A 24,780-nucleotide genomic window follows, 5' to 3' on the forward strand; every position below is an offset into this window, starting at 1 on the left:
AGAGAAAAATGGCTGTTTTTTTCACCTCAATTTCAATATTTGTTTTTAGTTCAGTTGTTATTTTCTGTAGGAAACCCTTGTAAGATCTACACAAGTTACCCATTGCTGAATTCAGAATGTTGTCTTCTTTTCACAAATGTTTAGGTTACTGGGTTCCAGCATTGGTTTCACACCCATTTCTGTCACTGACTGGAAGGAGGCTAAAAGCACACAAAATCGTAAAAATGGGGTATGTCCCAGTAAAATGCCAAAATTGAGTTGAAAAATTGGGTTTTCTGATTCAAGTCTGCCTGTCCCTGAAAGCTGGGAAGCTGGTGATTTTAGCACTGCAAACCCTTTGTGGATGCCAATTTCAGGGACAAAAACCACAAGCCTTCTTCTCCAGCCCTTTTTTCCATTTATTTTTTTAAAAATACATTTCAACTGTATTTTGGCTAATTTCTTGGTCTCCTTCAGGGGAACCCACAAAGTCTGGGTACCTCTAGAATCCCTAGGATGTTGCTAAAAAAGGACACAAATTTGGCGTGGGTAGCTTATGTGGACAAAAATGTATGATGGCCTAAGCGCGTCCTGCCCCAAATAGCCAAAAAAATGCCTGGCACCTGAGGGGGAAAAGGCCTGGCAGCGAAGGGGTTAAAATGCACTATTTTATTCCAATTTCTTCACTTAGCTTCAGATGAACTATTGTTCCCTCCCACCCCCTCCTTTCAAAGTGCACCAGCCACCACTGCCTGGGGTGGGACAGATTGTTTTCGATTGCAGTATGGCAGATTGTTTTGGATTGCAGTGTGGTAGTTTGTTTTGGATTGGAGTGCAGAAGATTGCAGTGGGGTAGATTGTTTTGAATTGGAGTAGGGGAGATTGTTTTGAAGTGGAGTCGGGCAGATTGGAGTGGGTCAGATTGTTTTGGATCGGAGTAGGACAGATTGTTTTGGATCGGAGTAGGACAGATTGTTTTGGAGTGGTGCAGATTGTTTTTTATTAGAGGGGGGCAAATTGGAGTGAGACAGATTTGATAGGGGTGGCTGGAGAGGGTTGGAGTGGGATGAGTTAGAGTGGATTGGATTCGGGTGAGTGATTTGGACTGGAGTGAGGTGGATTAGTGTGGGTGAAGTGGTCTGGATGGGGGTGGATTGTAGTGGGGCAGATTGGAGTGGGGTGGATTGAAGTGTACCGCAGGATTATGTGTCAAAGCATAATTTCAGAATTTACACATAATAAAGAAACACTGTTGTTTTGCAATATCTTAAACAAGCTAATCGTCATCTTTTGAGAAGAGCGCCCACGAACAAAAACAAAAGAAAACATGCGTGGAACGTGGGAAAAGACGATTTGGCAAAATAAAAGAAAGTTAGATTTAAATTTAAAACTTAACAGTTTTGGTTGACCTGCTGGTCATGTTTTTGCCAGTCACAAGCCTTCTGTTTGCAGGGCACTAGAAGGTAAAAGGAAAAAATAGTACCTTGATCAGGTGGGGAGCAGCGGTCAGGCACTGATTAAGCTGAATCAATCAACGCTTGGTCGCTGCTCTACAGAGAGGAACGGAAATGATGCAAGACATGCCTTGATGAATTAAGAAACTGTAAAGAAGAGTGCCACATAAATAAAAAAAATGGTGAGAGACATGCGGGCTCCAAGCACTTTACTGAATACTACAGAGTCTATCAAGCGAGACCCTAAAAAGGTCAGTTAGTTAAAATAAACAAACATTGTTACTTCTAAATATCAATATTCCAAGGACGCCTACATGGTCGTCAAGCAAAAAGTTCCTAGTGCATGGAGGGCCTTATGGTAGTTCTGAAGAGAGGCAAAGGACTTGGTCAGAGGGTGGCCTTGTTGGTGTGGTAGGGAGGTAATACCTCAAACGTTATTACTGGGGTAGGGGAGCTTCCAATTCGGAGTAATGAAAATTATCACAAAGCAATCAAGTAATTCCACATCAAAATAACAAGCGTGCGGGCTGACAACCATGCTCTCAGCATCAACGAGCGCAGAGTGAAGTGAATTTTACCATCCTCTGTGCATTTTTATTGCGAGGCTCATTTACATTTGACTTGGCGCGCAGAACGAGTGAGAACCCGGTCAATAGAAACAAAAATCATCTATTTAAAAAGTTTAGTTTCACGTGGGCCTGTTGTGCTTACTTCTTTCAGAATAGCTTTTGAACCTCTGTCCTGTGTGTGTCTGTGACTGTCACGTGAAAGGCAGTCAGAGCATCCAGGTGGGCCCCATGTCACCTGGGGCACCGCCCGCCAGTGCTGGAGTTTTAAACAGCACCCGGTTGCATTTTGGGACTTGTGCCTTTTCAATGTGAGCTCAAAGACCGGGAAGTGTGGAATTCTGTTGGCTAAAAAATATTAACAGCGGAATGTGAATAGGCCACACAAGACATGACGTCACTGGAAAGCTAAACAGTATGTTGGGGAGACTGGGTGCGGCAATAGGGCTGATGTCATGAATACGTGCAACTCCTCGGTTATTTTTGAATGAACTGCTCATTCATTAGATCCCACCCTAAGAAATGAGCCCACCAGTATGAACACTTGTTTCATTAGAAAATGATGGAGTCACATTGCCTATGTAGAGCAGGTGCTTATACCTTGGTTGGAAGTCATTGCTCGGAGAGTGTTGTCTTTTAAGGTGATTGCACTAGGTCCGAGCAGGTGGGAGAAGACTTGTGCAGTGACTGAGTAAGAGAGATAACCTTCAATTACCACATCACCCTCCCGACATTGTAATCATGTCCTTTAAACGGTTTATCGACTCGACTTTCCACACTGAGTGCCAGGACGCAGGGTTTCGGTGCTCATGAAGTGCACAGACACATAGAAAACTGAAGGTAGCGTGGCCGAGCGGTCTAAGGCGCTGGATTTAGGCTCCAGTCTCTTTGGAGGCGTGGGTTCGAATCCCATCGCTGCCTGAGATGGATTTTAACAGATCTTAATGACGCATCTCCCTCCTGCCCCTTCAATTTGCATGCACAGTGACTCTACCAATAGGTCCCTAATTTTAAAACTCTTTTACAGTCTCCTTCTAAGTAAACTCCTAAACCGTGGACTCCCAAGAAATCGGCTGATGGGCGCTGCTGTTGTTTTCCTTCATTCTGCTTAGATCACCTTCAAATGGAAGGTTTAACAAATAATTTGTTCTCCCCACGCGGTCACCCCGCTCTTCTGTCTGCAAAATAAAATCGAACCTCTGTTAAATAAAGATTTAAAGCAAATTATCTATCTTCCCAAATAAAGTTGGTAAATGTGTTCTTCACAGTTATTTTAAATATCAGGGTTAAAATAAACAAGTGACGTACTCGGCAGGATTCGAACCTGCGCAAGGAACCCCCAATGAATTTCAAGCTCATCACCTTAGCCACTCGGCCATAACTACGAGCTCTCATTAACCCATACCGAAACTTTATATCACAACAGAATTGTGCACAATGGCCGTGCACACCTATATATAACTCCATTTAGTTGTATCTCTAACTGTGTGCAAAGGGCACATTGCTATGTTTCTGTCTAAGCTTTGCTTTAGGTCTGAGGTCTTAAGAACCAAAGCAGGCTCCACGAATACTTGTCTGCACAAAAAAACAAGCATTTGCAATGCGAAAGGTCTCACATTTGGGAGAGTTAGAGCTATTGGCGTTGCAAATGACAATGTCTTTTACCTAGGTTTTGGTTTTCCTTGGGAAAATTGTATGTGTCCACGTTGTGTTTTGGGGCACTTCCTGTCGCGGGCGCTAGGCGTACCCACACAAGTGCGGTACCATTTTTATCGGGAGACTTGAGGAAACGTAGAATAGCAAAACAAGTGTTACTGCCCCTTGTCTTTATCTACATTTTTTCCTTCCAAATATAAGACAGTGTGTAAAAAAGACGTCTACATGAGAAATGCCCTTTAATTCGCATGCTAGTGTGGGCACCCCAGAATTCAGAGATGTGCAAATAACCACTGCTCCTCAACACCTTATCTTGTGCCCATTTTGGAAATAGAAAGGTTTTCTTGATACCTATTTTTCACTCTTTATACTTCGGCAAATTAATTGCTGTATACCCGGTATAGAAAGAAAACCCACTGCAAGGTGCAGCTCATTTATTTTCTCTGGATACCTAGGGTTCTTGATGAACCTACAAGCCCAATATATCCCCGCAACCAGAAGAGTCCAGCAGACGTGACGGTATATTGCTTTCAAAATTCTGACATTGCAGAAAAAAGTTACAGAGTAAAACGTAGAGAAAAATGGCTGTTTTTTTCACCTCAATTTCAATTTTTTTTTTTAGTTCAGTTGTTATTTTCTGTAGGAAACCCTTGTAAGATCTACACAAGTTACCCATTGCTGAATTCAGAATGTTGTCTTCTTTTCACAAATGTTTAGGTTACTGGGATCCAGCATTGGTTTCACACCCATTTCTGTCACTGACTGGAAGGAGGCTAAAAGCACACAAAATCGTAAAAATGGGGTATGTCCCAGTAAAATGCCAAAATTGAGTTGAAAAATTGGGTTTTCTGATTCAAGTCTGCCTGTCCCTGAAAGCTGGGAAGCTGGTGATTTTAGCACTGCAAACCCTTTGTGGATGCCAATTTCAAGGACAAAAACCACAAGCCTTCTTCTCCAGCCCTTTTTTCCATTTATTTTTTTAAAAATACATTTCTACTGTATTTTGGCTAATTTCTTGGTCTCCTTCAGGGGAACCCACAAAGTCTGGGTACCTCTAGAATCCCTAGGATGTTGCAAAAAAAGGACACAAATTTGGCGTGGGTAGCTTATGTGGACAAAAATGTATGATGGCCTAAGAGCGTCCTGCCCCAAATAGCCAAAAAAATGCCTGGCACCTGAGGGGGAAAAGGCCTGGCAGCGAAGGGGTTAAAATGCACTATTTTATTCCAATTTCTTCACTTAACTTCAGATGAACTATTGTTCCCTCCCACCCCCTCCTTTCAAAGTGCACCAGCCACCACTGCCTGGGGTGGGACAGATTGTTTTCGATTGCAGTATGGCAGATTGTTTTGGATTGCAGTGTGGTAGTTTGTTTTGGATTGGAGTGCAGAAGATTGCAGTGGGGTAGATTGTTTTGAATCGGAGTAGGGGAGATTGTTTTGAAGTGGAGTCGGGCAGATTGGAGTGGGGCAGATTGTTTTGGATCGAAGTGGGACAGATTGTTTTGGAGTGGTGCAGATTGTTTTTTATTATAGTGGGGCACATTGGAGTGAGACAGATTTGCTTGGGGTGGGTGGAGAGGATTGGAGTAGGATGAGTTAGAGTGGATTGGATTCGGGTGAGTGATTTGGACTGGAGTGAGGTGGATTAGTGTGGGTGAAGTGGTCTGGATGGGGGTGGATTGTAGTGGGGCAGATTGGAGTGGGGTGGATTGAAGTGTACCGCAGGATTATATGTCAAAGCATAATTTCAGAATTTACACATAATAAAGAAACACTGTTGTTTTGCAATATTTTAAACAAGCTAATCGTCATCTTTTGAGAAGAGCGCCCACAAACAAAAACAAAAGAAAACATGCGTGGAACGTGGGAAAAGACGATTTGGCAAAATAAAAGAAAGTTAGATTTAAATTTAAAACTTAACAGTTTTGGTTGACCTGCTGGTCATGTTTTTGCCAGTCACAAGCCTTCTGTTTGCAGGGCACTAGAAGGTAAAAGGAAAAAATAGTACCTTGATCAGGTGGGGAGCAGCGGTCAGGCACTGATTAAGCTGAATCAATCAACACTTGGTCGCTGCTCTACAGAGAGTAACGGAAATTATGCAAGACATGCCTTGATGAATTAGGAAACTGTAAAGAAGAGTGCCACATAAATAAAAAAATGGTGAGAGACATGCGGGCTCCAAGCCCTTTACTGAATACTACAGAGTCTATCAAGCGAGACCCTAAAAAGTTCAGTTAGTTAAAATAAACAAACATTGTTACTTCTAAATATCAATATTCCAAGGACGCCTACATGGTCGTCAAGCATAAAGTTCCTAGTGCATGGAGGGCCTTATGGTAGTTCTGAAGAGAGGCAAAGGACTTGGTCAGAGGGTGGCCTTGTTGGTGTGGTAGGGAGGCAATACCTCAAACGTTATTACTGGGGTAGGGGAGCTTCCAATTCGGAGTAATGAAAATTATCACAAAGCAATCAAGTAATTCCACATCAAAATAACAAGCGTGCGGGCTGACAACCATGCTCTCAGCATCAACGAGCGCAGAGTGAAGTGAATTTTACCATCCTCTGTGCATTTTTATTGCGAGGCTCATTTACATTTGACTTGGCGCGCAGAAGGAGTGAGAAACCGGTCAATAGAAAGAAAAATCATCTTTTTAAAAAGTTTAGTTTCACGTGGGCCTGTTGTGCTTACTTCTTTCAGAATAGCTTTTGAACCTCTGTCCTGTGTGTGTCTGTGACTGTCACGTGAAAGGCAGTCAGAGCATCCAGGTGGGCCCCATGTCACCTGGGGCACCGCCCACCAGTGCTGGAGTTTTAAACAGCACCCGGTTGCATTTTGGGACTTGTGCCTTTTCAATGTGAGCTCAAAGTCCGGGAAGTGTGGAATTCTGTTGGCTAAAAAATATTAACAGCGGAATGTGAATAGGCCACACAAGACATGACGTCACTGGAAAGCTAAACAGTATGTTGGGGAGACTGGGTGCGGCAATAGGGCTGATGTCATGAATACGTGCAACTCCTCGGTTATTTTTGAATGAACTGCTCATTCATTAGATCCCACCCTAAGAAATGAGCCCACCAGTATGAACACTTGTTTCATTAGAAAATGATGGAGTCACATTGCCTATGTAGAGCAGGTGCTTATACCTTGGTTGGAAGTCATTGCTCGGAGAGTGTTGTCTTTTAAGGTGATTGCACTAGGTCCGAGCAGGTGGGAGAAGACTTGTGCAGTGACTGAGTAAGAGAGATAACCTTCAATTACCACATCACCCTCCCGACATTGTAATCATGTCCTTTAAACGGTTTATCGACTCGACTTTCCACACTGAGTGCCAAGACGCAGGGTTTCGGTGCTCATGAAGTGCACAGACACACAGAAAACTGAAGGTAGCGTGGCCGAGCGGTCTAAGGCGCTGGATTTAGGCTCCAGTCTCTTTGGAGGCGTGGGTTCGAATCCCATCGCTGCCAGAGATGGATTTTAACAGATCTTAATGACGCATCTCCCTCCTGCCCCTTCAATTTGCATGCACAGTGACTCTACCAATAGGTCCCTAATTTTAAAACTCTTTTACAGTCTCCTTCTAAGTAAACTCCTAAACCGTGGACTCCCAAGAAATCGGCTGATGGGCGCTGCTGTTGTTTTCCTTCATTCTGCTTAGATCACCTTCAAATGGAAGGTTTAACAAATAATTTGTTCTCCCCACGCGGTCACCCCGCTCTTCTGTCTGCAAAATAAAATCGAACCTCTGTTAAATAAAGATTTAAAGCAAATTATCTATCTTCCCAAATAAAGTTGGTAAATGTGTTCTTCACAGTTATTTTAAATATCAGGTTTAAAATAAACAAGTGACGTACTCGGCAGGATTCGAACCTGCGCAATGAACCCCCAATGAATTTCAAGCTCATCACCTTAGCCACTCGGCCATAACTACGAGCTCTCATTAACCCATACCGAAACTTTATATCACAACAGAACTGTGCACAATGGCCGTGCACACCTATATATAACTCCATTTAGTTGTATCTCTAACTGTGTGCAAAGGGCACATTGCTATGTTTCTGTCTAAGCTTTGCTTTAGGTCTGAGGTCTTAAGAACCAAAGCAGGCTCCACGAATACTTGTCTGCACAAAAAAACAAGCATTTGCAATGCGAAAGGTCTCACACTTGGGAGAGTTAGAGCTATTGGCGTTGCAAATGACAATGTCTTTTACCTAGGTTTTGGTTTTCCTTGGGAAAATTGTATGTGTCCACGTTATGTTTTGGGGCACTTCCTGTCGCGGGCGCTAGGCCTACCCACACAAGTGCGGTACCATTTTTATCGGGAGACTTGAGGAAACATAGAATAGCAAAACAAGTGTTACTGCCCCTTGTCTTTATCTACATTTTTTCCTTCCAAATATAAGACAGTGTGTAAAAAAGACGTCTATATGAGAAATGCCCTTTAATTCGCATGCTAGTGTGGGCACCCCAGAATTCAGAGATGTGCAAATAACCACTGCTCCTCAACACCTTATCTTGTGCCCATTTTGGAAATAGAAAGGTTTTCTTGATACCTATTTTTCACTCTTTATACTTCGGCAAATTAATTGCTGTATACCCGGTATAGAAAGAAAACCCACTGCAAGGTGCAGCTCATTTATTTTCTCTGGATACCTAGGGTTCTTGATGAACCTACAAGCCCAATATATCCCCGCAACCAGAAGAGTCCAGCAGACGTAACGGTATATTGCTTTCAAAATTCTGACATTGCAGAAAAAAGTTACAGAGTAAAACGTAGAGAAAAATGGCTGTTTTTTTCACCTCAATTTCAATATTTGTTTTTAGTTCAGTTGTTATTTTCTGTAGGAAACCCTTGTAAGATCTACACAAGTTACCCATTGCTGAATTCAGAATGTTGTCTTCTTTTCACAAATGTTTAGGTTACTGGGTTCCAGCATTGGTTTCACACCCATTTCTGTCACTGACTGGAAGGAGGCTAAAAGCACACAAAATCGTAAAAATGGGGTATGTCCCAGTAAAATGCCAAAATTGAGTTGAAAAATTGGGTTTTCTGATTCAAGTCTGCCTGTCCCTGAAAGCTGGGAAGCTGGTGATTTTAGCACTGCAAACCCTTTGTGGATGCCAATTTCAGGGACAAAAACCACAAGCCTTCTTCTCCAGCCCTTTTTTCCATTTATTTTTTTAAAAATACATTTCTACTGTATTTTGGCTAATTTCTTGGTCTCCTTCAGGGGAACCCACAAAGTCTGGGTACCTCTAGAATCCCTAGGATGTTGCTAAAAAAGGACACAAATTTGGCGTGGGTAGCTTATGTGGACAAAAATGTATGATGGCCTAAGCGCGTCCTGCCCCAAATAGCCAAAAAAATGCCTGGCACCTGAGGGGGAAAAGGCCTGGCAGCGAAGGGGTTAAAATGCACTATTTTATTCCAATTTCTTCACTTAGCTTCAGATGAACTATTGTTCCCTCCCACCCCCTCCTTTCAAAGTGCACCAGCCACCACTGCCTGGGGTGGGACAGATTGTTTTCGATTGCAGTATGGCAGATTGTTTTGGATTGCAGTGTGGTAGTTTGTTTTGGATTGGAGTGCAGAAGATTGCAGTGGGGTAGATTGTTTTGAATTGGAGTAGGGGAGATTGTTTTGAAGTGGAGTCGGGCAGATTGGAGTGGGTCAGATTGTTTTGGATCGGAGTAGGACAGATTGTTTTGGATCGGAGTAGGACAGATTGTTTTGGAGTGGTGCAGATTGTTTTTTATTAGAGGGGGGCAAATTGGAGTGAGACAGATTTGATAGGGGTGGCTGGAGAGGGTTGGAGTGGGATGAGTTAGAGTGGATTGGATTCGGGTGAGTGATTTGGACTGGAGTGAGGTGGATTAGTGTGGGTGAAGTGGTCTGGATGGGGGTGGATTGTAGTGGGGCAGATTGGAGTGGGGTGGATTGAAGTGTACCGCAGGATTATGTGTCAAAGCATAATTTCAGAATTTACACATAATAAAGAAACACTGTTGTTTTGCAATATCTTAAACAAGCTAATCGTCATCTTTTGAGAAGAGCGCCCACGAACAAAAACAAAAGAAAACATGCGTGGAACGTGGGAAAAGACGATTTGGCAAAATAAAAGAAAGTTAGATTTAAATTTAAAACTTAACAGTTTTGGTTGACCTGCTGGTCATGTTTTTGCCAGTCACAAGCCTTCTGTTTGCAGGGCACTAGAAGGTAAAAGGAAAAAATAGTACCTTGATCAGGTGGGGAGCAGCGGTCAGGCACTGATTAAGCTGAATCAATCAACGCTTGGTCGCTGCTCTACAGAGAGGAACGGAAATGATGCAAGACATGCCTTGATGAATTAAGAAACTGTAAAGAAGAGTGCCACATAAATAAAAAAAATGGTGAGAGACATGCGGGCTCCAAGCACTTTACTGAATACTACAGAGTCTATCAAGCGAGACCCTAAAAAGGTCAGTTAGTTAAAATAAACAAACATTGTTACTTCTAAATATCAATATTCCAAGGACGCCTACATGGTCGTCAAGCAAAAAGTTCCTAGTGCATGGAGGGCCTTATGGTAGTTCTGAAGAGAGGCAAAGGACTTGGTCAGAGGGTGGCCTTGTTGGTGTGGTAGGGAAGCAATACCTCAAACGTTATTACTGGGGTAGGGGAGCTTCCAATTCGGAGTAATGAAAATTATCACAAAGCAATCAAGTAATTCCACATCAAAATAACAAGCGTGCGGGCTGACAACCATGCTCTCAGCATCAACGAGCGCAGAGTGAAGTGAATTTTACCATCCTCTGTGCATTTTTATTGCGAGGCTCATTTACATTTGACTTGGCGCGCAGAAGGAGTGAGAAACCGGTCAATAGAAAGAAAAATCATCTATTTAAAAAGTTTAGTTTCACGTGGGCCTGTTGTGCTTACTTCTTTCAGAATAGCTTTTGAACCTCTGTCCTGTGTGTGTCTGTGACTGTCACGTGAAAGGCAGTCAGAGCATCCAGGTGGACCCCATGTCACCTGGGGCACCGCCCACCAGTGCTGGAGTTTTAAACAGCACCCGGTTGCATTTTGGGACTTGTGCCTTTTCAATGTGAGCTCAAAGACCGGGAAGTGTGGAATTCTGTTGGCTAAAAAATATTAACAGCGGAATGTGAATAGGCCACACAAGACATGACGTCACTGGAAAGCTAAACAGTATGTTGGGGAGACTGGGTGCGGCAATAGGGCTGATGTCATGAATACGTGCAACTCCTCGGTTATTTTTGAATGAACTGCTCATTCATTAGATCCCACCCAAAGAAATGAGCCCACCAGTATGAACACTTGTTTCATTAGAAAATGATGGAGTCACATTGCCTATGTAGAGCAGGTGCTTATACCTTGGTTGGAAGTCATTGCTCGGAGAGTGTTGTCTTTTAAGGTGATTGCACTAGGTCCGAGCAGGTGGGAGAAGACTTGTGCAGTGACTGAGTAAGAGAGATAACCTTCAATTACCACATCACCCTCCCGACATTGTAATCATGTCCTTTAAACGGTTTATCGACTCGACTTTCCACACTGAGTGCCAAGACGCAGGGTTTCGGTGCTCATGAAGTGCACAGACACACAGAAAACTGAAGGTAGCGTGGCCGAGCGGTCTAAGGCGCTGGATTTAGGCTCCAGTCTCTTTGGAGGCGTGGGTTCGAATCCCATCGCTGCCAGAGATGGATTTTAACAGATCTTAATGACGCATCTCCCTCCTGCCCCTTCAATTTGCATGCACAGTGACTCTACCAATAGGTCCCTAATTTTAAAACTCTTTTACAGTCTCCTTCTAAGTAAACTCCTAAACCGTGGACTCCCAAGAAATCGGCTGATGGGCGCTGCTGTTGTTTTCCTTCATTCTGCTTAGATCACCTTCAAATGGAAGGTTTAACAAATAATTTGTTCTCCCCACGCGGTCACCCCGCTCTTCTGTCTGCAAAATAAAATCGAACCTCTGTTAAATAAAGATTTAAAGCAAATTATCTATCTTCCCAAATAAAGTTGGTAAATGTGTTCTTCACAGTTATTTTAAATATCAGGTTTAAAATAAACAAGTGACGTACTCGGCAGGATTCGAACCTGCGCAATGAACCCCCAATGAATTTCAAGCTTATCACCTTAGCCACTCGGCCATAACTACGAGCTCTCATTAACCCATACCGAAACTTTATATCACAACAGAATTGTGCACAATGGCCGTGCACACCTATATATAACTCCATTTAGTTGTATCTCTAACTGTGTGCAAAGGGCACATTGCTATGTTTCTGTCTAAGCTTTGCTTTAGGTCTGAGGTCTTAAGAACCAAAGCAGGCTCCACGAATACTTGTCTGCACAAAAAAACAAGCATTTGCAATGCGAAAGGTCTCACACTTGGGAGAGTTAGAGCTATTGGCGTTGCAAATGACAATGTCTTTTACCTAGGTTTTGGTTTTCCTTGGGAAAATTGTATGTGTCCACGTTGTGTTTTGGGGCACTTCCTGTCGCGGGCGCTAGGCCTACCCACACAAGTGCGGTACCATTTTTATCGGGAGACTTGAGGAAACATAGAATAGCAAAACAAGTGTTACTGCCCCTTGTCTTTATCTACATTTTTTCCTTCCAAATATAAGACAGTGTGTAAAAAAGACGTCTATATGAGAAATGCCCTTTAATTCGCATGCTAGTGTGGGCACCCCAGAATTCAGAGATGTGCAAATAACCACTGCTCCTCAACACCTTATCTTGTGCCCATTTTGGAAATAGAAAGGTTTTCTTGATACCTATTTTTCACTCTTTATACTTCGGCAAATTAATTGCTGTATACCCGGTATAGAAAGAAAACCCACTGCAAGGTGCAGCTCATTTATTTTCTCTGGATACCTAGGGTTCTTGATGAACCTACAAGCCCAATATATCCCCGCAACCAGAAGAGTCCAGCAGACGTAACGGTATATTGCTTTCAAAATTCTGACATTGCAGAAAAAAGTTACAGAGTAAAACGTAGAGAAAAATGGCTGTTTTTTTCACCTCAATTTCAATATTTGTTTTTAGTTCAGTTGTTATTTTCTGTAGGAAACCCTTGTAAGATCTACACAAGTTACCCATTGCTGAATTCAGAATGTTGTCTTCTTTTCACAAATGTTTAGGTTACTGGGTTCCAGCATTGGTTTCACACCCATTTCTGTCACTGACTGGAAGGAGGCTAAAAGCACACAAAATCGTAAAAATGGGGTATGTCCCAGTAAAATGCCAAAATTGAGTTGAAAAATTGGGTTTTCTGATTCAAGTCTGCCTGTCCCTGAAAGCTGGGAAGCTGGTGATTTTAGCACTGCAAACCCTTTGTGGATGCCAATTTCAGGGACAAAAACCACAAGCCTTCTTCTCCAGCCCTTTTTTCCATTTATTTTTTTAAAAATACATTTCAACTGTATTTTGGCTAATTTCTTGGTCTCCTTCAGGGGAACCCACAAAGTCTGGGTACCTCTAGAATCCCTAGGATGTTGCTAAAAAAGGACACAAATTTGGCGTGGGTAGCTTATGTGGACAAAAATGTATGATGGCCTAAGCGCGTCCTGCCCCAAATAGCCAAAAAAATGCCTGGCACCTGAGGGGGAAAAGGCCTGGCAGCGAAGGGGTTAAAATGCACTATTTTATTCCAATTTCTTCACTTAGCTTCAGATGAACTATTGTTCCCTCCCACCCCCTCCTTTCAAAGTGCACCAGCCACCACTGCCTGGGGTGGGACAGATTGTTTTCGATTGCAGTATGGCAGATTGTTTTGGATTGCAGTGTGGTAGTTTGTTTTGGATTGGAGTGCAGAAGATTGCAGTGGGGTAGATTGTTTTGAATTGGAGTAGGGGAGATTGTTTTGAAGTGGAGTCGGGCAGATTGGAGTGGGTCAGATTGTTTTGGATCGGAGTAGGACAGATTGTTTTGGATCGGAGTAGGACAGATTGTTTTGGAGTGGTGCAGATTGTTTTTTATTAGAGGGGGGCAAATTGGAGTGAGACAGATTTGATAGGGGTGGCTGGAGAGGGTTGGAGTGGGATGAGTTAGAGTGGATTGGATTCGGGTGAGTGATTTGGACTGGAGTGAGGTGGATTAGTGTGGGTGAAGTGGTCTGGATGGGGGTGGATTGTAGTGGGGCAGATTGGAGTGGGGTGGATTGAAGTGTACCGCAGGATTATGTGTCAAAGCATAATTTCAGAATTTACACATAATAAAGAAACACTGTTGTTTTGCAATATCTTAAACAAGCTAATCGTCATCTTTTGAGAAGAGCGCCCACGAACAAAAACAAAAGAAAACATGCGTGGAACGTGGGAAAAGACGATTTGGCAAAATAAAAGAAAGTTAGATTTAAATTTAAAACTTAACAGTTTTGGTTGACCTGCTGGTCATGTTTTTGCCAGTCACAAGCCTTCTGTTTGCAGGGCACTAGAAGGTAAAAGGAAAAAATAGTACCTTGATCAGGTGGGGAGCAGCGGTCAGGCACTGATTAAGCTGAATCAATCAACGCTTGGTCGCTGCTCTACAGAGAGGAACGGAAATGATGCAAGACATGCCTTGATGAATTAAGAAACTGTAAAGAAGAGTGCCACATAAATAAAAAAAATGGTGAGAGACATGCGGTCTCCAAGCACTTTACTGAATACTACAGAGTCTATCAAGCGAGACCCTAAAAAGGTCAGTTAGTTAAAATAAACAAACATTGTTACTTCTAAATATCAATATTCCAAGGACGCCTACATGGTCGTCAAGCAAAAAGTTCCTAGTGCATGGAGGGCCTTATGGTAGTTCTGAAGAGAGGCAAAGGACTTGGTCAGAGGGTGGCCTTGTTGGTGTGGTAGGGAGGTAATACCTCAAACGTTATTACTGGGGTAGGGGAGCTTCCAATTCGGAGTAATGAAAATTATCACAAAGCAATCAAGTAATTCCACATCAAAATAACAAGCGTGCGGGCTGACAACCATGCTCTCAGCATCAACGAGCGCAGAGTGAAGTGAATTTTACCATCCTCTGTGCATTTTTATTGCGAGGCTCATTTACATTTGACTTGGCGCGCAGAACGAGTGAGAACCCGGTCAATAGAAACAAAAATCATCTATTTAAAAAGTTTAGTTTCACGTGGGCCTGTTGTGCTTACTTCTTTCAGAATAGCTTTTGAACCTCTGTCCTGTGTGTGTCTGTGACTGTCACGTGAAAGGCAGTCAGAGCATCCAGGTGGGCCCCATGTCACCTGGGGCACCGCCCGCCAGTGCTGGAGTTTTAAACAGCACCCGGTTGCATTTTGGGACTTGTGCCTTTTCAATGTGAGCTCAAAGACCGGGAAGTGTGGAATTCTGTTGGCTAAAAAATATTAACAGCGGAATGTGAATAGGCCACACAAGACATGACGTCACTGGAAAGCTAAACAGTATGTTGGGGAGACTGGGTGCGGCAATAGGGCTGATGTCATGAATACGTGCAACTCCTCGGTTATTTTTGAATGAACTGCTCATTCATTAGATCCCACCCTAAGAAATGAGCCCACCAGTATGAACACTTGTTTCATTAGAAAATGATGGAGTCACATTGCCTATGTAGAGCAGGTGCTTATACCTTGGTTGGAAGTCATTGCTCGGAGAGTGTTGTCTTTTAAGGTGATTGCACTAGGTCCGAGCAGGTGGGAGAAGACTTGTGCAGTGACTGAGTAAGAGAGATAACCTTCAATTACCACATCACCCTCCCGACATTGTAATCATGTCCTTTAAACGGTTTATCGACTCGACTTTCCACACTGAGTGCCAGGACGCAGGGTTTCGGTGCTCATGAAGTGCACAGACACATAGAAGACTGAAGGTAGCGTGGCCGAGCGGTCTAAGGCGCTGGATTTAGGCTCCAGTCTCTTTGGAGGCGTGGGTTCGAATCCCACCGCTGCCAGACATGGATTTTAACAGATCTTAATGACGCATCTCCCTCCTGCCCCTTCAATTTGCATGCACAGTGACTCTACCAATAGGTCCCTAATTTTAAAACTCTTTTACAGTCTCCTTCTAAGTAAACTCCTAAACCGTGGACTCCCAAGAAATCGGCTGATGGGCGCTGCTGTTGTTTTCCTTCATTCTGCTTAGATCACCTTCAAATGGAAGGTTTAACAAATAATTTGTTCTCCCCACGCGGTCACCCCGCTCTTCTGTCTGCAAAATAAAATCGAACCTCTGTTAAATAAAGATTTAAAGCAAATTATCTATCTTCCCAAATAAAGTTGGTAAATGTGTTCTTCACAGTTATTTTAAATATCAGGGTTAAAATAAACAAGTGACGTACTCGGCAGGATTCGAACCTGCGCAAGGAACCCCCAATGAATTTCAAGCTCATCACCTTAGCCACTCGGCCATAACTACGAGCTCTCATTAACCCATACCGAAACTTTATATCACAACATAATTGTGCACAATGGCCGTGCACACCTATATATAACTCCATTTAGTTGTATCTCTAACTGTGTGCAAAGGGCACATTGCTATGTTTCTGTCTAAGCTTTGCTTTAGGTCTGAGGTCTTAAGAACCAAAGCAGGCTCCACGAATACTTGTCTGCACAAAAAAACAAGCATTTGCAATGCGAAAGGTCTCACATTTGGGAGAGTTAGAGCTATTGGCGTTGCAAATGACAATGTCTTTTACCTAGGTTTTGGTTTTCCTTGGGAAAATTGTATGTGTCCACGTTGTGTTTTGGGGCACTTCCTGTCGCGGGCGCTAGGCGTACCCACACAAGTGCGGTACCATTTTTATCGGGAGACTTGAGGAAACGTAGAATAGCAAAACAAGTGTTACTGCCCCTTGTCTTTATCTACATTTTTTCCTTCCAAATATAAGACAGTGTGTAAAAAAGACGTCTACATGAGAAATGCCCTTTAATTCGCATGCTAGTGTGGGCACCCCAGAATTCAGAGATGTGCAAATAACCACTGCTCCTCAACACCTTATCTTGTGCCCATTTTGGAAATAGAAAGGTTTTCTTGATACCTATTTTTCACTCTTTATACTTCGGCAAATTAATTGCTGTATACCCGGTATAGAAAGAAAACCCACTGCAAGGTGCAGCTCATTTATTTTCTCTGGATACCTAGGGTTCTTGATGAACCTACAAGCCCAATATATCCCCGCAACCAGAAGAGTCCAGCAGACGTGACGGTATATTGCTTTCAAAATTCTGACATTGCAGAAAAAAGTTACAGAGTAAAACGTAGAGAAAAATGGCTGTTTTTTTCACCTCAATTTCAATTTTTTTTTTTAGTTCAGTTGTTATTTTCTGTAGGAAACCCTTGTAAGATCTACACAAGTTACCCATTGCTGAATTCAGAATGTTGTCTTCTTTTCACAAATGTTTAGGTTACTGGGATCCAGCATTGGTTTCACACCCATTTCTGTCACTGACTGGAAGGAGGCTAAAAGCACACAAAATCGTAAAAATGGGGTATGTCCCAGTAAAATGCCAAAATTGAGTTGAAAAATTGGGTTTTCTGATTCAAGTCTGCCTGTCCCTGAAAGCTGGGAAGCTGGTGATTTTAGCACTGCAAACCCTTTGTGGATGCCAATTTCAAGGACAAAAACCACAAGCCTTCTTCTCCAGCCCTTTTTTCCATTTATTTTTTTAAAAATACATTTCTACTGTATTTTGGCTAATTTCTTGGTCTCCTTCAGGGGAACCCACAAAGTCTGGGTACCTCTAGAATCCCTAGGATGTTGCAAAAAAAGGACACAAATTTGGCGTGGGTAGCTTATGTGGACAAAAATGTATGATGGCCTAAGAGCGTCCTGCCCCAAATAGCCAAAAAAATGCCTGGCACCTGAGGGGGAAAAGGCCTGGCAGCGAAGGGGTTAAAATGCACTATTTTATTCCAATTTCTTCACTTAACTTCAGATGAACTATTGTTCCCTCCCACCCCCTCCTTTCAAAGTGCACCAGCCACCACTGCCTGGGGTGGGACAGATTGTTTTCGATTGCAGTATGGCAGATTGTTTTGGATTGCAGTGTGGTAGTTTGTTTTGGATTGGAGTGCAGAAGATTGCAGTGGGGTAGATTGTTTTGAATCGGAGTAGGGGAGATTGTTTTGAAGTGGAGTCGGGCAGATTGGAGTGGGGCAGATTGTTTTGGATCGAAGTGGGACAGATTGTTTTGGAGTGGTGCAGATTGTTTTTTATTATAGTGGGGCACATTGGAGTGAGACAGATTTGCTTGGGGTGGGTGGAGAGGATTGGAGTAGGATGAGTTAGAGTGGATTGGATTCGGGTGAGTGATTTGGACTGGAGTGAGGTGGATTAGTGTGGGTGAAGTGGTCTGGATGGGGGTGGATTGTAGTGGGGCAGATTGGAGTGGGGTGGATTGAAGTGTACCGCAGGATTATGTGTCAAAGCATAATTTCAGAATTTACACATAATAAAGAAACACTGTTGTTTTGCAATATCTTAAACAAGCTAATCGTCATCTTTTGAGAAGAGCGCCCACGAACAAAAACAAAAGAAAACATGCGTGGAACGTGGGAAAAGACGATTTGGCAAAATAAAAGAAAGTTAGATTTAAATTTAAAACTTAACAGTTTTGGTTGACCTGCTGGTCATGTTTTTGCCAGTCACAAGCCTTCTGTTTGCAGGGCACTAGAAGGTAAAAGGAAAAAATAGTACCTTGATCAGGTGGGGAGCAGCGGTCAGGCACTGATTAAGCTGAATCAATCAACACTTGGTCGCTGCTCTACAGAGAGGAACGGAAATTATGCAAGACATGCCTTGATGAATTAGGAAACTGTAAAGAAGAGTGCCACATAAATAAAAAAATGGTGAGAGACATGCGGGCTCCAAGCCCTTTACTGAATACTACAGAGTCTATCAAGCGAGACCCTAAAAAGTTCAGTTAGTTAAAATAAACAAACATTGTTACTTCTAAATATCAATATTCCAAGGACGCCTACATGGTCGTCAAGCAAAAAGTTCCTAGTGCATGGAGGGCCTTATGGTAGTTCTGAAGAGAGGCAAAGGACTTGGTCAGACGGTGGCCTTGTTGGTGTGGTAGGGAGGTAATACCTCAAACGTTATTACTGGGGTAGGGGAGCTTCCAATTCGGAGTAATGAAAATTATCACAAAGCAATCAAGTAATTCCACATCAAAATAACAAGCGTGCGGGCTGACAACCATGCTCTCAGCATCAACGAGCGCAGAGTGAAGTGAATTTTACCATCCTCTGTGCATTTTTATTGCGAGGCTCATTTACATTTGACTTGGCGCGCAGAACGAGTGAGAACCCGGTCAATAGAAACAAAAATCATCTATTTAAAAAGTTTAGTTTCACGTGGGCCTGTTGTGCTTACTTCTTTCAGAATAGCTTTTGAACCTCTGTCCTGTGTGTGTCTGTGACTGTCACGTGAAAGGCAGTCAGAGCATCCAGGTGGGCCCCATGTCACCTGGGGCACCGCCCACCAGTGCTGGAGTTTTAAACAGCACCCGGTTGCATTTTGGGACTTGTGCCTTTTCAATGTGAGCTCAAAGACCGGGAAGTGTGGAATTCTGTTGGCTAAAAAATATTAACAGCGGAATGTGAATAGGCCACACAAGACATGACGTCACTGGAAAGCTAAACAGTATGTTGGGGAGACTGGGTGCGGCAATAGGGCTGATGTCATGAATACGTGCAACTCCTCGGTTATTTTTGAATGAACTGCTCATTCATTAGATCCCACCCTAAGAAATGAGCCCACCAGTATGAACACTTGTTTCATTAGAAAATGATGGAGTCACATTGCCTATGTAGAGCAGGTGCTTATACCTTGGTTGGAAGTCATTGCTCGGAGAGTGTTGTCTTTTAAGGTGATTGCACTAGGTCCGAGCAGGTGGGAGAAGACTTGTGCAGTGACTGAGTAAGAGAGATAACCTTCAATTACCACATCACCCTCCCGACATTGTAATCATGTCCTTTAAACGGTTTATCGACTCGACTTTCCACACTGAGTGCCAAGACGCCGGGTTTCGGTGCTCATGAAGTGCACAGACACACAGAAAACTGAAGGTAGCGTGGCTGAGCGGTCTAAGGCGCTGGATTTAGGCTCCAGTCTCTTTGGAGGCGTGGGTTCGAATCCCACCGCTGCCAGAGATGGATTTTAACAGATCTTAATGACGCATCTCCCTCCTGCCCCTTCAATTTGCATGCACAGTGACTCTACCAATAGGTCCCTAATTTTAAAACTCTTTTACAGTCTCCTTCTAAGTAAACTCCTAAACCGTGGACTCCCAAGAAATCGGCTGATGGGCGCTGCTGTTGTTTTCCTTCATTCTGCTTAGATCACCTTCAAATGGAAGGTTTAACAAATAATTTGTTCTCCCCACGCGGTCACCCCGCTCTTCTGTCTGCAAAATAAAATCGAACCTCTGTTAAATAAAGATTTAAAGCAAATTATCTATCTTCCCAAATAAAGTTGGTAAAAGTGTTCTTCACAGTTATTTTAAATATCAGGTTTAAAATAAACAAGTGACGTACTCGGCAGGATTCGAACCTGCGTAAGGAACCCCCAATGAAATTCAAGCTCATCACCTTAGCCACTCGGCCATAACTACGAGCTCTCATTAACCCATACCGAAACTTTATATCACAACAGAATTGTGCACAATGGCCGTGCACACCTATATATAACTCCATTTAGTTGTATCTCTAACTGTGTGCAAAGGGCACATTGCTATGTTTCTGTCTAAGCTTTGCTTTAGGTCTGAGGTCTTAAGAACCAAAGCAGGCTCCACGAATACTTGTCTGCACAAAAAAACAAGCATTTGCAATGCGAAAGGTCTCACATTTGGGAGAGTTAGAGCTATTGGCGTTGCAAATGACAATGTCTTTTACCTAGGTTTTGGTTTTCCTTGGGAAAATTGTATGTGTCCACGTTGTGTTTTGGGGCACTTCCTGTCGCGGGCGCTAGGCCTACCCACACAAGTGCGGTACCATTTTTATCGGGAGACTTGAGGAAACATAGAATAGCAAAACAAGTGTTACTGCCCCTTGTCTTTATCTACATTTTTTCCTTCCAAATATAAGACAGTGTGTAAAAAAGACGTCTACATGAGAAATGCCCTTTAATTCGCATGCTAGTGTGGGCACCCCAGAATTCAGAGATGTGCAAATAACCACTGCTCCTCAACACCTTATCTTGTGCCCATTTTGGAAATAGAAAGGTTTTCTTGATACCTATTTTTCACTCTTTATACTTCGGCAAATTAATTGCTGTATACCCGGTATAGAAAGAAAACCCACTGCAAGGTGCAGCTCATTTATTTTCTCTGGATACCTAGGGTTCTTGATGAACCTACAAGCCCAATATATCCCCGCAACCAGAAGAGTCCAGCAGACGTGACGGTATATTGCTTTCAAAATTCTGACATTGCAGAAAAAAGTTACAGAGTAAAACGTAGAGAAAAATGGCTGTTTTTTTCACCTCAATTTCAATTTTTTTTTTTAGTTCAGTTGTTATTTTCTGTAGGAAACCCTTGTAAGATCTACACAAGTTACCCATTGCTGAATTCAGAATGTTGTCTTCTTTTCACAAATGTTTAGGTTACTGGGATCCAGCATTGGTTTCACACCCATTTCTGTCACTGACTGGAAGGAGGCTAAAAGCACACAAAATCGTAAAAATGGGGTATGTCCCAGTAAAATGCCAAAATTGAGTTGAAAAATTGGGTTTTCTGATTCAAGTCTGCCTGTCCCTGAAAGCTGGGAAGCTGGTGATTTTAGCACTGCAAACCCTTTGTGGATGCCAATTTCAGGGACAAAAACCACAAGCCTTCTTCTCCAGCCCTTTTTTCCATTTATTTTTTTAAAAATACATTTCTACTGTATTTTGGCTAATTTCTTGGTCTCCTTCAGGGGAACCCACAAAGTCTGGGTACCTCTAGAATCCCTAGGATGTTGCAAAAAAAGGACACAAATTTGGCGTGGGTAGCTTATGTGGACAAAAATGTATGATGGCCTAAGAGCGTCCTGCCCCAAATAGCCAAAAAAATGCCTGGCACCTGAGGGGGAAAAGGCCTGGCAGCGAAGGGGTTAAAATGCACTATTTTATTCCAATTTCTTCACTTAGCTTCAGATGAACTATTGTTCCCTCCCACCCCCTCCTTTCAAAGTGCACCAGCCACCACTGCCTGGGGTGGGACAGATTGTTTTCGATTGCAGTATGGCAGATTGTTTTGGATTGCAGTGTGGTAGTTTGTTTTGGATTGGAGTGCAGAAGATTGCAGTGGGGTAGATTGTTTTGAATCGGAGTAGGGGAGATTGTTTTGAAGTGGAGTCGGGCAGATTGGAGTGGGTCAGATTGTTTTGGATCGGAGTAGGACAGATTGTTTTGGAGTGGTGCAGATTGTTTTTTATTAGAGTGGGGCAAATTGGAGTGAGACAGATTTGATAGGGGTGGCTGGAGAGGGTTGGAGTGGGATGAGTTAGAGTGGATTGGATTCGGGTGAGTGATTTGGACTGGAGTGAGGTGGATTAGTGTGGGTGAAGTGGTCTGGATGGGGGTGGATTGTAGTGGGGCAGATTGGAGTGGGGTGGATTGAAGTGTACCGCAGGATTATATGTCAAAGCATAATTTCAGAATTTACACATAATAAAGAAACACTGTTGTTTTGCAATATTTTAAACAAGCTAATCGTCATCTTTTGAGAAGAGCGCCCACAAACAAAAACAAAAGAAAACATGCGTGGAACGTGGGAAAAGACGATTTGGCAAAATAAAAGAAAGTTAGATTTAAATTTAAAACTTAACAGTTTTGGTTGACCTGCTGGTCATGTTTTTGCCAGTCACAAGCCTTCTGTTTGCAGGGCACTAGAAGGTAAAAGGAAAAAATAGTACCTTGATCAGGTGGGGAGCAGCGGTCAGGCACTGATTAAGCTGAATCAATCAACACTTGGTCGCTGCTCTACAGAGAGGAACGGAAATTATGCAAGACATGCCTTGATGAATTAGGAAACTGTAAAGAAGAGTGCCACATAAATAAAAAAATGGTGAGAGACATGCGGGCTCCAAGCCCTTTACTGAATACTACAGAGTCTATCAAGCGAGACCCTAAAAAGTTCAGTTAGTTAAAATAAACAAACATTGTTACTTCTAAATATCAATATTCCAAGGACGCCTACATGGTCGTCAAGCAAAAAGTTCCTAGTGCATGGAGGGCCTTATGGTAGTTCTGAAGAGAGGCAAAGGACTTGGTCAGAGGGTGGCCTTGTTGGTGTGGTAGGGAGGCAATACCTCAAACGTTATTACTGGGGTAGGGGAGCTTCCAATTCGGAGTAATGAAAATTATCACAAAGCAATCAAGTAATTCCACATCAAAATAACAAGCGTGCGGGCTGACAACCATGCTCTCAGCATCAACGAGCGCAGAGTGAAGTGAATTTTACCATCCTCTGTGCATTTTTATTGCGAGGCTCATTTACATTTGACTTGGCGCGCAGAAGGAGTGAGAAACCGGTCAATAGAAAGAAAAATCATCTATTTAAAAAGTTTAGTTTCACGTGGGCCTGTTGTGCTTACTTCTTTCAGAATAGCTTTTGAACCTCTGTCCTGTGTGTGTCTGTGACTGTCACGTGAAAGGCAGTCAGAGCATCCAGGTGGACCCCATGTCACCTGGGGCACCGCCCACCAGTGCTGGAGTTTTAAACAGCACCCGGTTGCATTTTGGGACTTGTGCCTTTTCAATGTGAGCTCAAAGACCGGGAAGTGTGGAATTCTGTTGGCTAAAAAATATTAACAGCGGAATGTGAATAGGCCACACAAGACATGACGTCACTGGAAAGCTAAACAGTATGTTGGGGAGACTGGGTGCGGCAATAGGGCTGATGTCAAGAATACGTGCAACTCCTCGGTTATTTTTGAATGAACTGCTCATTCATTAGATCCCACCCTAAGAAAGGAGCCCACCAGTATGAACACTTGTTTCATTAGAAAATGATGGAGTCACATTGCCTATGTAGAGCAGGTGCTTATACCTTGGTTGGAAGTCATTGCTCGGAGAGTGTTGTCTTTTAAGGTGATTGCACTAGGTCCGAGCAGGTGGGAGAAGACTTGTGCAGTGACTGAGTAAGAGAGATAACCTTCAATTACCACATCACCCTCCCGACATTGTAATCATGTCCTTTAAACGGTTTATCGACTCGACTTTCCACACTGAGTGCCAAGACGCAGGGTTTCGGTGCTCATGAAGTGCACAGACACACAGAAAACTGAAGGTAGCGTGGCCGAGCGGTCTAAGGCGCTGGATTTAGGCTCCAGTCTCTTTGGAGGCGTGGGTTCGAATCCCACCGCTGCCAGAGATGGATTTTAACAGATCTTAATGACGCATCTCCCTCCTGCCCCTTCAATTTACATGCACAGTGACTCTACCAATAGGTCCCTAATTTTAAAACTCTTTTACAGTCTCCTTCTAAGTAAACTCCTAAACCGTGGACTCCCAAGAAATCGGCTGATGGGCGCTGCTGTTGTTTTCCTTCATTCTGCTTAGATCACCTTCAAATGGAAGGTTTAACAAATAATTTGTTCTCCCCACGCGGTCACCCCGCTCTTCTGTCTGCAAAATGAAATCGAACCTCTGTTAAATAAAGATTTAAAGCAAATTATCTATCTTCCCAAATAAAGTTGGTAAATGTGTTCTTCACAGTTATTTTAAATATCAGGTTTAAAATAAACAAGTGACGTACTCGGCAGGATTCGAACCTGCGCAAGGAACCCCCAATGAATTTCAAGCTCATCACCTTAGCCACTCGGCCATAACTACGAGCTCTCATTAACCCATACCGAAACTTTATATCACAACAGAATTGTGCACAATGGCCGTGCACACCTATATATAACTCCATTTAGTTGTATCTCTAACTGTGTGCAAAGGGCACATTGCTATGTTTCTGTCTAAGCTTTGCTTTAGGTCTGAGGTCTTAAGAACCAAAGCAGGCTCCACGAATACTTGTCTGCACAAAAAAACAAGCATTTGCAATGCGAAAGGTCTCACACTTGGGAGAGTTAGAGCTATTGGCGTTGCAAATGACAATGTCTTTTACCTAGGTTTTGGTTTTCCTTGGGAAAATTGTATGTGTCCACGTTATGTTTTGGGG

The 24,780-nt window shown here is 43.0% G+C and overlaps 6 non-coding genes across 6 annotated transcripts; all 6 read left to right on the forward strand.

Moving 5' to 3' along the window:
• The first annotated feature begins 2,838 nt into the window (after positions 1-2,838).
• Positions 2,839-2,920, forward strand: TRNAL-UAG (transfer RNA leucine (anticodon UAG)). Its single transcript has one exon. It is a non-coding gene; the product is annotated as a tRNA-Leu (tRNA).
• Positions 2,921-7,040: 4,120 nt separating this feature from the next.
• On the forward strand, positions 7,041-7,122 carry TRNAL-UAG (transfer RNA leucine (anticodon UAG)). The gene has a single exon. It is a non-coding gene; the product is annotated as a tRNA-Leu (tRNA).
• A 4,146-nt stretch (positions 7,123-11,268) lies between these two features.
• TRNAL-UAG (transfer RNA leucine (anticodon UAG)) lies at positions 11,269-11,350 on the forward strand. The gene has a single exon. It is a non-coding gene; the product is annotated as a tRNA-Leu (tRNA).
• A 4,146-nt stretch (positions 11,351-15,496) lies between these two features.
• TRNAL-UAG (transfer RNA leucine (anticodon UAG)) lies at positions 15,497-15,578 on the forward strand. Its single transcript has one exon. It is a non-coding gene; the product is annotated as a tRNA-Leu (tRNA).
• Positions 15,579-19,698: 4,120 nt separating this feature from the next.
• TRNAL-UAG (transfer RNA leucine (anticodon UAG)) lies at positions 19,699-19,780 on the forward strand. Its single transcript has one exon. It is a non-coding gene; the product is annotated as a tRNA-Leu (tRNA).
• Positions 19,781-23,900: 4,120 nt separating this feature from the next.
• TRNAL-UAG (transfer RNA leucine (anticodon UAG)) lies at positions 23,901-23,982 on the forward strand. Its single transcript has one exon. It is a non-coding gene; the product is annotated as a tRNA-Leu (tRNA).
• The last annotated feature ends 798 nt before the right edge of the window (positions 23,983-24,780 follow it).

The sequence above is a fragment of the Pleurodeles waltl genome, chromosome 12 (genome assembly GCF_031143425.1).
Source record: "Pleurodeles waltl isolate 20211129_DDA chromosome 12, aPleWal1.hap1.20221129, whole genome shotgun sequence".
Taxonomy (NCBI): Eukaryota; Metazoa; Chordata; class Amphibia; order Caudata; family Salamandridae; genus Pleurodeles; species Pleurodeles waltl.